The sequence below is a fragment of the Myotis nattereri genome (genome assembly GCF_964212035.1).
Source record: "Myotis nattereri genome assembly, chromosome: 1".
In the NCBI taxonomy this organism is placed as follows: Eukaryota; Metazoa; Chordata; class Mammalia; order Chiroptera; family Vespertilionidae; genus Myotis; species Myotis nattereri.
In genome coordinates, this window is record NC_138075.1 from 65,998,992 (window position 1) to 66,013,977 (window position 14,986).

The following is a 14,986-nucleotide window of genomic DNA, read 5'->3' on the forward strand; positions in this document are numbered from 1 at the left end:
ATAGATGTTTCTCTCTCATCGATGTTTTAATTCTCTATCCCTCTCCTTTCCTCTCTGTAAAAACTCAATAAAATATATTTTAAAAAAAATTTGCAATTCTCTTTGGCATATTTTGATTAGACTTTCATGGTAACCTTCTGTGGAAACAAGTGCAACTTCTGTTCAAAGCAGGATAGGATAGTGGTGAGTAATAGTAGCTCTAGCATTCAAATTCTGGCCCCACAATGTATTTGCTGAATAACCTTGGACAGTTAACCTAACTCCACTAAGACCCGATTTTTGCATTTGTAAAATGGAGATAATCTATTTCATGGGCTTTTATTTTATTTATTTTTTTTTTAAATATATTTTATTGATTTTTTTACAGAGAGGAAGGGAGAGAGACAGAGAGCTAGAAACATCGATGAGAGAGAAACATCGATCAGCTGCCTCCTGCACATCTCCTACTGGGGATGTGCCCACAACCCAGGTACATGCCCTTGACCGGAATCGAACCCGGGACCCCTCAGTCCGCAAGCCGACGCTCTATCCACTGAGCCAAACCGGTTTCGGCTTCATGGGCTTTTAAAGTAAACATTTAAAAAGATGATCCATACAAAGTGCTTAACACAGTTCCTGAGGCATGGCTGGTAATCAAGTGTTAGCCATTTTTTTAATATTATTAGGGAAGCAGATAGAAATAGTAGCAACTATTATCGTTTTCTTTCTCCGAAATTAAAGCAACGATGTTAAATATGAATGACATCTATCTAAATGCCACTGAAAATAATAGATACTTAACATTAACTTCAATCTGTAAGGCTAAATTTGAATATTAAAGTTGATGACACTGTTTAGGCTATACATCTAAACTATTTTCATGCCAGTCATGAGCCTGCACATGTCAAGACAGATATTAAACAGGTTTAATTAAACCAAGTTTCCAGTTATTAGGTACTTATCTAGACTGGTACTCCTGGCTATAATTAATAACTGGGTGCAAGAGAAAGTGAAATCTAAATAAAGCAACATCAAAATCATTATGCACATGTTAGTTAGTATATCTGAAAACACTGAATTGTTTTTAGAAATTTAAAATGGTCATTATACAAGGTTATACACTATTATAGTCTATCAGTAAATCTTAATGTTACATATAAAAATATGTATACTTTAAAAACTAAAGACTCAAAATGTAAACTTGAACTCCAACTTAAATAAGATAGACTAAAAGTGTTTTAAAAAATTTTACAGCCTTAGCTGGTTTTGCTCAGTGGATAGAGCCTGCGGACTGAAGGGTCCCAGGTTTGATTTCGGCCAAGGGCACATGCCCAGATTGCTGGCTCGATCCCCAGTAGGGGGTGTGCAGGAGGCAGCCAATCAATGATTCTCTCTCATCATTGATGTTTCTCTCTCTCTCCCCCTCTCCCTTCCTCTCTGAAATCAATAAACATATGTAAAAAAAATTTTTACAAGTTATTTTTATTTGCCTTATACAATAATGTATTTTCTAAATATTCAAAAAAACTTAATTACCTTTAATGTTAGAAAAATTATAAACATACACTGGTTTTCTAGACAGGTTTCAGAATACGACTTCAGTAGCAGCAAAAGTTATGTAATAACTACAAACCTTTGATTAATAATGGAAAATAGCCAGGAGTGCCAGTTAAAAAGAACAATTGTTCCCTTGTTTACAAGGAAGAGAACTTGGACTCTTTTCTCTTTTAAAAAGATGGAAAAGGAAAAAAAAAAAGTATGTTTTCAGAATTCCAAGAAGTTATTGTAAACACAGACTGTACTTGGATCTTAATGAAGAATGGTATTAGGTTTATTTCCTTCTTAAAACTTATTTATTGATTGGAGAGAGAGAGAGAGAGACATCAATTTGTTGTTTCACCTATTTATGCATTTGTTGGTTGATTCTTGTAAGTTCCCTGACAGGGGATTAAACCTGCAGCCTTGGTGTATCGGGACAACGCTCTAACCAACTGAGCTACCAGGCCAGGGCAGGTATATTTTTATCATGTTTGCTCTATTCTGTTTGCCAACCACCACTTTTCTTCCTGGAGAAGAAAGGAGGTGAAAAACTCTAAAAGATAAAAAATGTTGCAAGCTCCAAATGACACAATCAGAGCTTATAGTGTTGTTGTAGTTGTTGTTAATCCTTACAGAGGATATTTTTTCCATGGACTTATTTTTTTATTTTTTAGAGAGAGAGTGGAAAGGAGGAGGAGAGACAGATAGAGAGAGACAAGGATTGATCGCCTCCTGCAGGGTCACAGCCCTGCAACCAAGGTTGTGCCCTTGACCTGAATCAAACCTACTATCCTTCAGTCGAGGGGTGATGCTCTAACCACTGAGCAACCAGCTAGGGCTAGTGTTGTTTCTTGATATTTTCAATTTTGAATATCATCCACTGACTTTCAACAATGAATATATTTAGGTCTTATACCTCCCTCTCAACATCCTAATTTTTATATTTTTCCTGGCATCACTGACTGGCTGGATGATTAAATTCTTGGTTGGAAATCAGAAATCCTGAAGCAGTGAAGAAACCTGTGGCTATCCCAGTCAAATGTAGATGGCCATAAAATCCTACCTTCCAAGAATTTTTTTATTAATCCCAAGGAAACAGGCTTCCATGAAACATCATTGGGAAAATACTAGCCTAAGAATTTCTGCCTAATTAACTAATCAATTATCTAAGAACAATGTCTGTTTAATTCTCATCTCAGAGAATTATCTCTGAAGAGAAATAAACTTCAGAAATCATCTAGTCCAACTTCTTTATGCTAAGAGAAAAAAACGCAACTTTTCTCGCTCTTAGGCTATTTCTATAATACACAATCCTTACTGGTCATGGGAAAGGATGGCGGTTGAGGGCCTTCTTGGAACAGACTTGATAGTAGCTGAGAAAGAGAAAGCAGATGTTTGCAAGGGCCTGTGGTCTTAAGAAGGCAAGTCATATCAGAGCCCAACTGAAGAGGGAAATTACAGACAAGGGCTGCCAGGAAACAATGTGGTGAAAACTACAGTCTAGCTATGGTGACCTCCCCAAAAGAGTTGAAACTCATTTATTCTAATGCAGTGGCATTAGGAAGCTTTATTCTAACCTTCCTAATGCCGCGACCCTTTAATACAGTTCCTCATGTTGTGGTGACCCCAATTTCATTGTTACAAATTAAACATAATTAAAGCATAGTAATTAATCACAAAAACAATATGTAATTATATATGTTTTCCGATGGTCTTAGGCAACCCCTGTGAAAGGGACCTTTGACCCCCAAAGGGGTCGCGATTCACAGGTTGAGAACCGCTGCTCTCATGGATGAAAAGCAATGAGAAGTCAGTAGCCTGCCCAGTCTTGTAGGTTTGGCAGAAAGGAACTCTAGTCCTAAAATATATTCCTCTTAATTAATTCCAAGTATCTTTCACACATCTGCTATCAGTAAGGGAACATATTTTGATGTCAAGAAAACTACCCTTGTTTCTTTTCTTTTTTTTTTAACATGTGTATTGATTTTTTACAGAGAGGAAGGGAGACGGAGAGTCAGAAACATCGATGAGAGAGAAGCATCGATCAGCTGCCTCCTGCACACCCCCCACTGGGGATTTGCCCGCAACCAAGGTACATGCCCTTGACCGGAATCGAACCTGGGACCCTTCAGTCCGCAAGCCGACGCTCTATCCACTGAGCCAAACTGGTTAGGGCTACCCTTGTTTCTTTTAAAATAGGTATTTTATGATACATTGCAGTTAGGATACAGAAAATAAAGCACTCTTTTCCACTGTGTCCAAATATATAGTTTTCCTTTTCATTTTTTTCAGTTTTCTTAGTTGTTTCATGAACATAAATGCTGCCTCTCTACTGGACTAAAATCTTTTTAGCCTAAGGCTACGACCATCTGAACTACTGTCAAGGGCTAGTTGGATTGAATATGATTTTAGTTATTAATTCTCCTGTGACTAAGCTTGCTACTTCTGGATAAGATGAGATAATTTAATAAATCGTGTTGAGTGAGCATCACGTAGTGGCTAATAACACAAATTCTGATAGACTGTGAATTCATCTTAGCTCTGATACCCAGGCAGTTTACTTAACCTATTCAACTATCAGTTTCCTCATTTGTTAACAGTTCTACCTCCCTGGGTTGTTTCAGAAATAAAATTAGTTAATGTATACAAAGTGCTTAGTACAGTGCCTAGCAATGACAATTATTAATGGACTGAGCTTTTATATATTAATGTTATTTGTTATGTTCTCTATCTGCAGTAACTGACTCCTGGTATCAAAATATTTGAGAAGCTAACCAGAAAGTTCTAGGTAAACTTAGAATCAGAGCCAAAATACTTTCAGACAGAGAAAGCCTTGTCAATCATGCCTACCTCACACTTGGTATCTCATGCTGTCAGTTATTAGGTGCCATTCTAGGCACCTAAGGAAGTACAAGTATATGCACAATACACCTAAGCACTCTTTCTTGAAGACTCTAGAGATGAATAATGGAAAATAAAGGGAAGGAGTGGAAGAAAGGATTAAGGAGAACAAAGTAGAAATTCAGATATGGGCCATTACTGGGTAAAATAATTTAGTTTATTTTTAGGAATATATTTTTGCTCTTAGATTCCATTTTCAACATTAAACGTTAAAAATGTTTATACAGCCGAAACCGGTTTGGCTCAGTGGATAGAGCGTCGGCCTGTGGACTGAAAGGTCCCAGGTTTGATTCCGGTCAAGGGCATGTACCTGGGTTGCGGGCACATCCCCAGTAGGAGATGTGCAGGAGGCAGCTGATCGATGTTCCTCTCTCATCGATGTTTCTAACTCTCTATCTCTCTCACTTCCACTCTGTAAAAAATCAATAAAATATATTTAAAAAAAAAATGTTTATACAGCCCTAACCGGTTTGGCTCAGTGGATAGAGCGTCGGCCTGCGGACTGAAGGGTCCCGGGTTCGATTCCAGTCAAGGGCATGTACCTTGGTTGCAGGCACATCCCCAGCGGGGGGGTGTGCAGGAGGCAGCTGATCGGTGTTTCTCTCTCAGCGGTGTTTCTGATTCTCTATCCCTCTCCTTTCCTCTCTGTAAAAATCAATAAAATATATTTTTTAAAAATGTTTATACATAGCCCTAGCCAGTTTGGCTCAGTGGATAGAGCATCGGTCTACAGACTGAAGGGTTGGTCCTAGGTTTGATTCCAGTCAAGTGCACATGCCTGGGTTGCGGGCTTGATACCCTGTGTGGGGCGTGTAGGAGGCAGCTGATCAATGATTCTCTCTCATCACTGATGTTTCTATCTCTCTCTCCCTTCCTCTCTGAAATCAACAAAAATATATTTTTTTAAAAAGACTGGAGTGAAATTTTTAAAAAAATGTTTACACATAAAGAAGGAAGGAAGGGCCCTAGCTGGTTTTGCTCAGTGGATAGAGCAATGGCCTGGGGACTAACGGGTCCTGGGTTTGATTCCAGTCAAGGGCACATGCCTGGGTTATGGGCTCAATCCCCAGGAAGGGGTGTGTAGGAGGCAGCCAACCAATGATTCCCTATCATCACTGATGTTTCTATTTCTCTCTTCCTCTCCCTTTCTCTCTGAAATCAATAGAAGTATTTTTTTAAAAAAAAGGAAGGAAAGAGGGGAGAAAGGAAAAATGTCCACCCAATTACTCAAAAAGTACAGTTGCAGAGAATTCCAAAATATTCTAAATACTCTGGGTTAGGCCAAAAAGAATCCATGCTCAAGTTAGGAAATTTAATTCTTCCTAAAGGCATTAGATAAGAGTCTTATTTATGTTAAAGCTAGCTTCCCCTTTTTACTTCCTCTTTCCTTTTAACTTCCTTTTACAGGAACAACTTTAACTATTCTTATGTACAGGCCCCAAAACAATGTACATGTAAGCACACCACTAATCATATCTATTAAATATCTTGGTTTCAAACAGCACTGAAGCACATGATTCAAACACATGATTGTATACTGCTGAGTGAGAAAGTACCACCAACAAATGTGTACCAAAAAGACCAAAATTACACGTCAGTTTTACAGAAACACCTATTATAACTTAATCGCTTGATGTCAAGACCTAGTTTTTAAATACTGCTCAACCTTGGAACTTCCACACTTTTAATCTAGATGTGATTATAATCAAGTAATTTATTATACTGACCTTGTCTAAAAAATGGCTGTGAGAACAGAAAAAGAATGCTCTATATGAAAGATAAGGAGGCTCAAGGAATGCAGCATTTGTCCTAACCCAGTGTGTGCAAGAGGCAACTAATTGGTGTTTCTCTCTCACATCAATGTTTCTCTCATCTCCCCCTCTCCCTTCCTTTCTCTCTAAAATCAATAAAACATTAGAGAGAGAGAGAGAGAGAGAGAGAGAGAGAGAGAGAGAATAGGGCATTCATCTTCTAGGGAAGGAAAATACAATCTGGCAAACATAAATATGATATCTGCCAGGAAGATAACAAGTGTGAGGCGGGGATGACTGGCAAGGCTTCACCTTGCCAGAATGAAATATTCACCCAAACGCTCTAAAATTTTGGCTCTGATTCCAAGTTCACCTAGAAGCTTTCTGGTTAGGTTCTCAAATATTCCGATACCAGGATTCAGATGCCACAGATGAAAGTATAAGAATTCAGGTCCCTGGAAAAGAATATCTCCCTCACAGTAGATTAAAGGAGTGGCATTCTCATTTAAACAAAAGGCAATACAGTGTAGTGATTAAGCGCCCAATATTTGGAGGCATAGTGGTTTCAAATCCTGACTATTGCTTACTTCTCTGTGATTCAGTTTTCTCATTAAATGAGAATATAATGCTTACATCAAATGTTATTATAAGGACTGAGCTAATTCATGCAAAGCATTTGGTTGTCATGTATTACAAAATAAAACTAGTCAAGTTTTTCATAATAATTATTAAACATCTATCATGATTATGATTTGGGAATGAAAACCAAGCAAGCACGATCAACTCAAAAGAAATTGTGGTTTCAGACTATCAAAGAAGTGCCACAATGTAAGGCACCAATAGTCCTGCAAGAATTTAACATACATACAAGGGCAGGGTGGCTTTAAAAGGCAGGCAGGAGACAGGTTGTGAAGGGCTTTGCATACTATATCAAAAAGTTTGGATTTTATTTTATAAGCATCAAGGGTCCATATAAAGGTAATCTCAATTGTCAAAACATTGCTAAAATAAATTTAAAACAAACTTTAAATCCAAGTTACAGAACTCACAAAACCAACAAGATGAGGGAATTCCATAAAACTATGGTGATCAGTGATTTAAATATTTTAGTAGCAACACAACCTAAATTAAAGTCAAATCCAAAATATCAGTGAATTTAAATGAGTGGAAATAAAACACCACCTTCACCTCCATATTACACAGTGCATGCTGTTTCCCGGCTCCACAATTCTCTTCCTCCAATTGTTGGAGGCACTGTGGGTCAACCTGTTTCAAGCCACTCTCCACAACAAAGAAAATACCAGTCCTTGTCATCTACTCCTCTGTCAATCTACAGACCCCAAAACAAAATATGGCACTGGAGTAAAAAGTTCAGCACTCTTGGATGCAAGCAACATCATATATTATAAATGCTTACTTATCTATATATATAAAAGCCTAAGCGACCATTACGACCGGATGACCACTCGATTGGTCGACCGGTCACTATGAGGACACACTGACCACCAGGGCGCAGATGCTCAACACAGGAGCTGCCCCCTGGTGGTCAGTGCACTCCCACAGCCAACCTCCCGCAGCTGGCCAACCTCCCACGATCTCTCCCCCCAGCCAGCCAGCCCCGATTGGCCCCACTGGGGACTGGGCGACACAGCCCCCAATTGGCCCCGATCACCGGCCAGACCAAGGGACCGAACGCATGCATGAATTTGTGCACCAGGGCTCTAGTATATATATAATGCAGAATACAAATAAAGTTAAATAGGTTTCCAGAATGTTTAAGACATAGAAACCAAAGGAGAAAAAGAAAGCGTCTTAGTCAGAAGAAAGAAAAAGAAAAGAAAAAGGCAGTTGATTTCACAAAATCTCAGAGTAACTATCCTTTTGCTATTCTAATATACTTTCACCGGGTGAAAACAAATAATTTACTATAACGGTGTCATTATAGTGAAGGCCATCATAGGACTCACAGAACTTTGAAGCCTTACAGTTTAGGTAATGCAATTTCCACTTTATTTAAAAACTGAATAGATTAGGACCCAAAGCAGTATTTTCCGAAGTACAGAGTGAGAACAAGCTATGGTTTTAGCCATTACACAAGCAACAGTATTTAGTATTTACATATTTACTATAATGTATACCAGAAAAAGGTATAAAATACATCAAAAGTATGATTTCATAGATTATCCCTTTGGAAAAGGGTAATGTTTCTTTAAAAGCCCATTAAAAATATGAAGTAAAATAAGAGTTATTCTTGCCGAAACCGGTTTGGCTCAGTGGATAGAGCGTCGGCCTGCAGACTGAAAGGTCCCAGGTTCGATTCCGGTCAAGGGCATGTACCTGGGTTGAGGGCATATCCCCAGTAGGAGATGTGCAGGAGGCAGCTGATCGATGTTTCTCTCTCATCGATGTTTCTAACTCTCTATCTCTCTCCCTTCCTCTCTGTAAAAAATCAATAAAATATATTAAAAAAATAAGAGTTATTCTTCTAAAAGGCAAATTTTAGGATGGCGGTATGTAGTTCATGATAAATGAGGTACTGACAGCTGTTCCATGAGGAACAGGGCCTGTTTTTTGTTTGTTTGCTTTCTTCTTGTGTTCTGAAAGATTAGAAAATATGTGATCTTGAGTGAGCTTATTACTATGCTTAAGTTCATTTTGAGCAAAATCAACAAATACTAAGACGCATACAGAAATTCTACTGTTTACAGGAAAGAGTGCACTATTGTTAAGAAAATAATGGCACGATAAGTTATTCCTATTTTGAAACTAAGATAGCAGTTTCCTAATGCATAGCCACAAGACAAGCACCTGACCAAAAACAAAACAAAACAAAACAAAACAAACCACCCTAGAAACACTGATAAATATTCAAACTGTAGGTTGATTTATATGATCATTTTATTTACTTACGGTAATGGGGGAAAAGGTGTTTCTCCATATGTGCTAATCCTATCCTATACAATAAAAGGCTAATATGCAAATCGACCAAACAGCACAAGGACTGGTCCCTATGACACACACACTGACCACCAGGGGGCAGATGCTCAGGAGCTGGGCCCTGGAGGTCGGTGCCCCAGAAACTGGGGCTCATGCAGGGGAGCGCAACAGCAGCAGTCGGACATCCCCAAGGGCTCCTGGACTGTGAGAGGGTGCAGGCCGGGCTGAGGGGACCCCGTCCAGTGTATGAATTTCATGCACTGGACCTCTAGTATTTACATAAATGTGTTCTTTCTCACTAACTCTTGCCAAAAGAATGAATGACAAGTGATCACTGAATGAATGCCTAGGCATCAATTTTGCTGATGGCAGAAATACTCATTTTAAAAAATGTTTTAATATGAGGTATTTTAAGATTAGATTTCCAAGTGTTCTAGCTAATGCTGTCTCATGGATTTCAAATGCGGTTATCTGGGCTGGGCAAGAATGTGGGAGAACCACTTCTATCGGGGTATCTGCGGTATTTTCCTGGGAGATCTGAAAACCAGTCTTTAGGGCACTAGGACAGATGAAGCATCCTTCTTCATTCTTGAAATATCTGCTACTAAGAAGCTACATTATTTTCACAAGCTTGAGGGCACACTGTCAGAAGCCGCTCGTTTCCAAACTCCCTTCTCCCAGTCACTCCTCCCGCCTCCACAAGGAGATGACAAGTAGCAAAAGGCAAAATAATATTCCCTTCTCATCTTCTTTTCCCAACCTCAACGTTTTTCGGTTTCCTCTACCCTCGCCGGCCTTTCCTAACACTGTGATGACTAATGACAGTAAAAATGACGAGGTGAAAACAGCACTGTCCAATATTTCCCCCGGCCCCCAACTACTCCAGCCCCGAATTGTAAAATTCGTTTTATCGATCCTTTTTTCCCCCCCGCGCTTCTGCGGTACAGCCGCGTAAAGAATGGGCTTTCCTAGAGAGCGTGGACTCTCCAACGCCATGAACCCCAGAGACCTTCAAACAACTAGTTCCAAATTGATCCCTGTAGGCACCGGACAGGCTACTGACCCGTCCCGGAGCAGCACGGCGGGGATGGGTGGTGAGCAGTGGGGGTGACCTTCGCTTGGTTCAAGGAAGGGTCCAGGGAACCACCATCCCGCCACCCTTCCTCCGCCAGCCCCCCGACAGGGTCCCAGCGCCTCGCGTCCCCACTCCGGGCCCGACTTGCCCCAGCGGGGTCGGAACGGCCCCCTCTCTCCTCCCCAAAAGCCTGACCCCATCAACTTTTCCATCGTCACGACATACTTTCTCTTCTTGAGGCTATCTCAATCGTCACCCCGGCCAACTCCCCTAGCCCCACTCCTGGAGACTCACCCAGCAGTTCCGGTCACTCCTCTCCGGGCCGAGGCTGCTCGGACACCACGAACCCGACCACGGGCTGCGCCCTTTTGCGCCTGCGCGCGCCGGAGTCGCACGCCTGCGCACTTTCCCGGGGCGCGGGCGCGGACACACCCCTGCCGTGGCAGCCAATCCCCGCGCCGGGGGTTTAAATGTCCCTGCCACGCTGGCGGAGAGCTCGGGACTCGCCCGTTAACGGGTGATTGGAGTGCCGCGGGCAGGTGGGACGTGTGCGTGCAGCGAGCGTTTCGTGGGCGCGAACCGTGTGCCAGGCATCATGCGGGCTGGACGCTGAGGGAAAAAGGCGAATGGAATGCCTTCCCTGCCCTCCCAGGGCTTTTTGATCTGTCTAGACTGGGAGATAAGTTATGTAAACAAATTATAGTGGTTAGGATATACTGCGTGGCGTATAGAAAATCCGACCCACCCCTTGGCGCACAATGAACAAAGCGCCTTAATTTTAGGGGTGTCTGGAAGGGTTCCTGGAGGAAGTGACTTGTGAATCATTAAGGATAAGGCGTTCCTCCGGAAGTCCGGGAGGAAGATCGACTTTTCCAGCATTGGAAACAGCTTATGCCAAGAATAACATAGCGCCTTCTGGATATTCTTTGGAGTTTATCCTGGTTAGAAGTTCACAGCTCATCATGTATCTCCTGGTGAAGCGGGGAATACATTTTTTAAAAGTTGGCCACCGCTAGGTAGATCTAGGAAGTTCTTGCACTTTTGGACTAGTGAGCCTGCACTTTATACTACTAGTATGACCACTGAGCGCTATTGAAGGATTTTAAGCACTTATGGGAATCCTTCCAAGCACCTCTAAGAATAAAGAACAGTGTTGGAAAGAAAAAGAAAAAAATGTTGGAAATTTTTAAAGAGGAGAGATTCAAAGAAGTAGTCTATTTCCAAAGAGTCAAGGATGATGATGAAACCTGAGAATTATCTTTTGAATTTAGTAACACATAAGTCAGTGGTGATCTTAGTGAAAGCTGTAGAATGATGGGGTTGAAAGATAGATTGCAGTAGTTTGGATGCAGAAATGGGGGCAAGTTGTAGAATAGTTTGGAAAGTTTGGCCTTGATAGGAGAGAAAGAGAATGACAAGAGGTCAAAGTCTTTGTTTCTGTTTTTGTTTGTTTTTTCCCACTTTGTTAGAATTACAACAGAAGATGCCTTGGCTGGTATGGCTTAGTTGGTTAGAGCAGCCGTGGGCAAACTACGGCCCGCGGGCCAGATCCGGCCCGCTTGAAATGAATAAAACTAAAAAAAAAAAAGACCGTACCCTTTTATGTAATGATGTTTACTTTGAATTTATATTAGTTCACACAAACACTCCATCCATGCTTTTGTTCCAGCCCTCCGGTCCAGTTTAAGAACCCATTGTGGCCCTCGAGTCAAAAAGTTTGCCCACCCCTGGGTTAGAGCATCCTCCCGCACACCAAAAGGTAGTGGGTTTGATTCCTGGTCAGGGCACATACCCAGGTTAAGGATTCAATCCCTGGTTGGGGCACCTACAGGAGGCAACCGATCAATGTTTCTTTCACTTTGATGTTTCTCTCTCTCTCTCTCTCTCTCTCTCTCTCTCTCTCTTTCTCTCTATCCCTTCCCCTAAAAAAAATCAATAAAATGAAGTAAAAAAGAGTTAAAACAGAAGAAATTTAAGCATGATAGGGAACATTCAAGTGAGAAAGTACAGTTAAATAAAGAGAAGTGCTCATCAGCTCTTCCCAAAAGGAGCCAGAGGTGACCTCTGAAAATGGTTCGCTGTTCACTTGACCCAGAAAACCACACAAAAGCATGCATATATCAAGAGGTTCAAATCTTCATGTTAACTTTTAAGAACACTCATAAAACTGCCCAGGCCATCAAGGGTATGCATATTAGAAAAGCCACCAAATATCTGAAGGATGCCACTCTACAGAAGCAATGTGTGCCATTCCGTCATTACAATGGTGGAGTTGATAGGTGTACCCAGGTGAAACAGTGGGGCTAGACCAGGGGTGGGCAAACTTTTTGACTGGAGGGCCACAATGGGTTCTTAAACTGGACCAGAGGGCCGGAACAAAAGCATGGATGGAGTGTTTGTGTGAACTAATATAAATTCAAAGTAAACATCATTACATAAAAGGGTACAGTCTTTTTTTTTTTTTTTAGTTTTATTCATTTCAAATGGGCTGGATCCGGCCCGCGGGCCATAGTTTGCCCACGGCTGGACTAGACACAGGTTGGTGGGCCAAAAAGAATGCTTGCTGTACATCCTTAAAAATGCAGAAAGTAATACTGAACTTAAGGGTTCAGGTATAGATTCTCTGGTCATTGAGCACATCCCCCTAAATAAAGCTTCAGTGTAGAATTTACAGAGCTCATGAGCAGATTAACCCACACATGAGCTCTCCCTTCCACAATGAGGTGATCCTACTGAAAAAGAACAGATTGTTCCTAACCCAGAAGAGGCGGTTGCACAGAAGAAAAAATATCCCAGAAGAAATTGAAAAAACAAAAACTTATAAATACAAAGATGGTGGCATAGGTAAACACCTGAAATTGCTGCCTCACACAACCACTTCAAAAATACAACTAAAAGACAAAACAGACATCATCCAGAACAACAGCAAGGCTGGCTGAGTGGAAATTCTACAACTAGAAGGAAAGAGAAAAGCACACTGTGACTCAGAGGAGGTGCAGAAGTAAAGTGCAGAGGTACAAAGGCCCATGTGGAAAGGGCTGGCAACTGAGGACGCAGCTGTCTTTTTAAATCGGGAGGGAGTCACAAGCCCCTGACTGCTCTGAACTCCAGTTCCAGGAAGTCTCTGGGGACCCAGACTCATAGGGGGAGAAACTGGACTGTCTGGCAGCGAGCAGAACTCGAGGGCAGCTTTCTCTCAGAGGTGCTAGCAGCAATTACCCTGGGACACTGAGACGTGGGGCCTCTTAGGGCAGGGCTAAGGATCAGCCATAGCTGTTTGCTCCGCCCTGTTGATTCCCTGAGACCCCGTCCCACCCAAGCTGTGCGAAGAGGCTTTTGGATATGAATGACCTGGCCCTTTGCAATCTAAAATTACCTAACAAACTGCAGCTGGGTCAGAGAGATCCAGAACATCCAAAAGAAGGCTCAAGGCCCCACAGCAGCTTGCATTGCTTCACAGCTGGGCCTCATTTGGGCACCTCCAAATCCCAAACAAAGAAGAGGAATCTGCAGATCTCTCCATAGCTCCTGCTGGGTAGCCTCAGGCAGAGGCTAAATTAGCACCTCCTTAGAGATTCAAGTGCCAGTGTACCCAGTGGTCAGAGTGGGACCACCCAGATTACAACTCCTCAGATCCATAAGGGACACACTAAGGGGGCAGACTCAGTGAGCACCTAAGCCCCACTGAAGCAAGTCTTGCCCCATAAGGGTGTCTCCAGCACAGAAGTTCTCCCACTGCAGACACAGCTGATTCTCACAGCCAATTGGCCTGGAGGTCAATTCCTCCCAGTGATACCTACAACAATCAAGGCTTAACTACAACAAGACTGTGCACAAAGCCCACAAAGGGGTGCACCAAGAGTGTCCACCTCAGGTAATTGGGGAGGCTGAGCCACTGGGCCCTATAGGACACCTATAGGACAAAGCCACCCTATCAACATAGGGAAGCATAAAAAATGCGGAAACAAAGAAACAGGTCACAAATGACAGAAATGGAAGAAAGCACACTATTGGATATAGAATTCAAAACCATGGTTATAAGGTTTTTCAAGAATTTTCTAGAAACCGCCGAAAAGTTAGTGAGACCCTCGATAAATCTAGTGAGACCCTCGAGGATATGAAAAAGGACCAACTAGAAATTAAGCATACACTGACTGAAATAAAGGATATTATACAGAGTCCCAACAGCAGACTAGAGGATCACAAGAATCAAGTCAAAGATCTGAAATATGAAGAAGCAGAAAACACCCAACCGGAAAAACAACGAAAAAAGAATCCAAAAATATGAAGATAGTGTAAGGAGCCTCTGGGACAACTTCAAGGGTACCAACATCCAAATTATGGGGGTGCCAGAAGAAGAGAGAGAGCAAGATATTGAAAACCTATTTGAAGAAATAATGACAGAAAACTTCCCCTACCTGGTGAAAGAAATAGACTTACAAGTCCAGGAAGTGAAGAGAACCCCAAACAAAAGGAATCCAGCTGAAACCGGTTTGGCTCAGTGGAAAGAGCGTCGGCCTGCGGACTGAGGGGTCCCAGGTTCGATTCCGGTCAAGGGCATGTACCTGGGTTGCGGGCACATCCCCAGTGGGAGATGTGCAGGAGGCAGATGATCGATGTTTCTCTCCCATCGATGTTTCTAACTCTCTGTCTCTCTCTCTTCCTCTCTGTAAAAAATCAATAGAATATATCTTTAAAAAAAAAAAAAAAAGGAATCCAAAGAGGACCATACCAAGACACATCATAATTAAAATGCCAAGAGCAAAAGACAAAGAGAGAATCTTAAAAGCAGCAAGAGAAAAAC

General features: G+C 41.7%; 1 protein-coding gene across 1 annotated transcript in view; it reads right to left on the reverse strand.

Moving 5' to 3' along the window:
- Positions 1–10,567, reverse strand: part of SNAP23 (synaptosome associated protein 23) — a 45,655-nt gene extending 35,088 nt beyond the window's left edge. Inside the window, exon 1 of the mRNA XM_081095212.1 lies at positions 10,477–10,567. The gene's annotated coding sequence lies outside the window, so the exon portion shown is untranslated. The remainder of the gene's footprint in view (positions 1–10,476) is intronic.
- Positions 10,568–14,986: the final 4,419 nt, after the last annotated feature.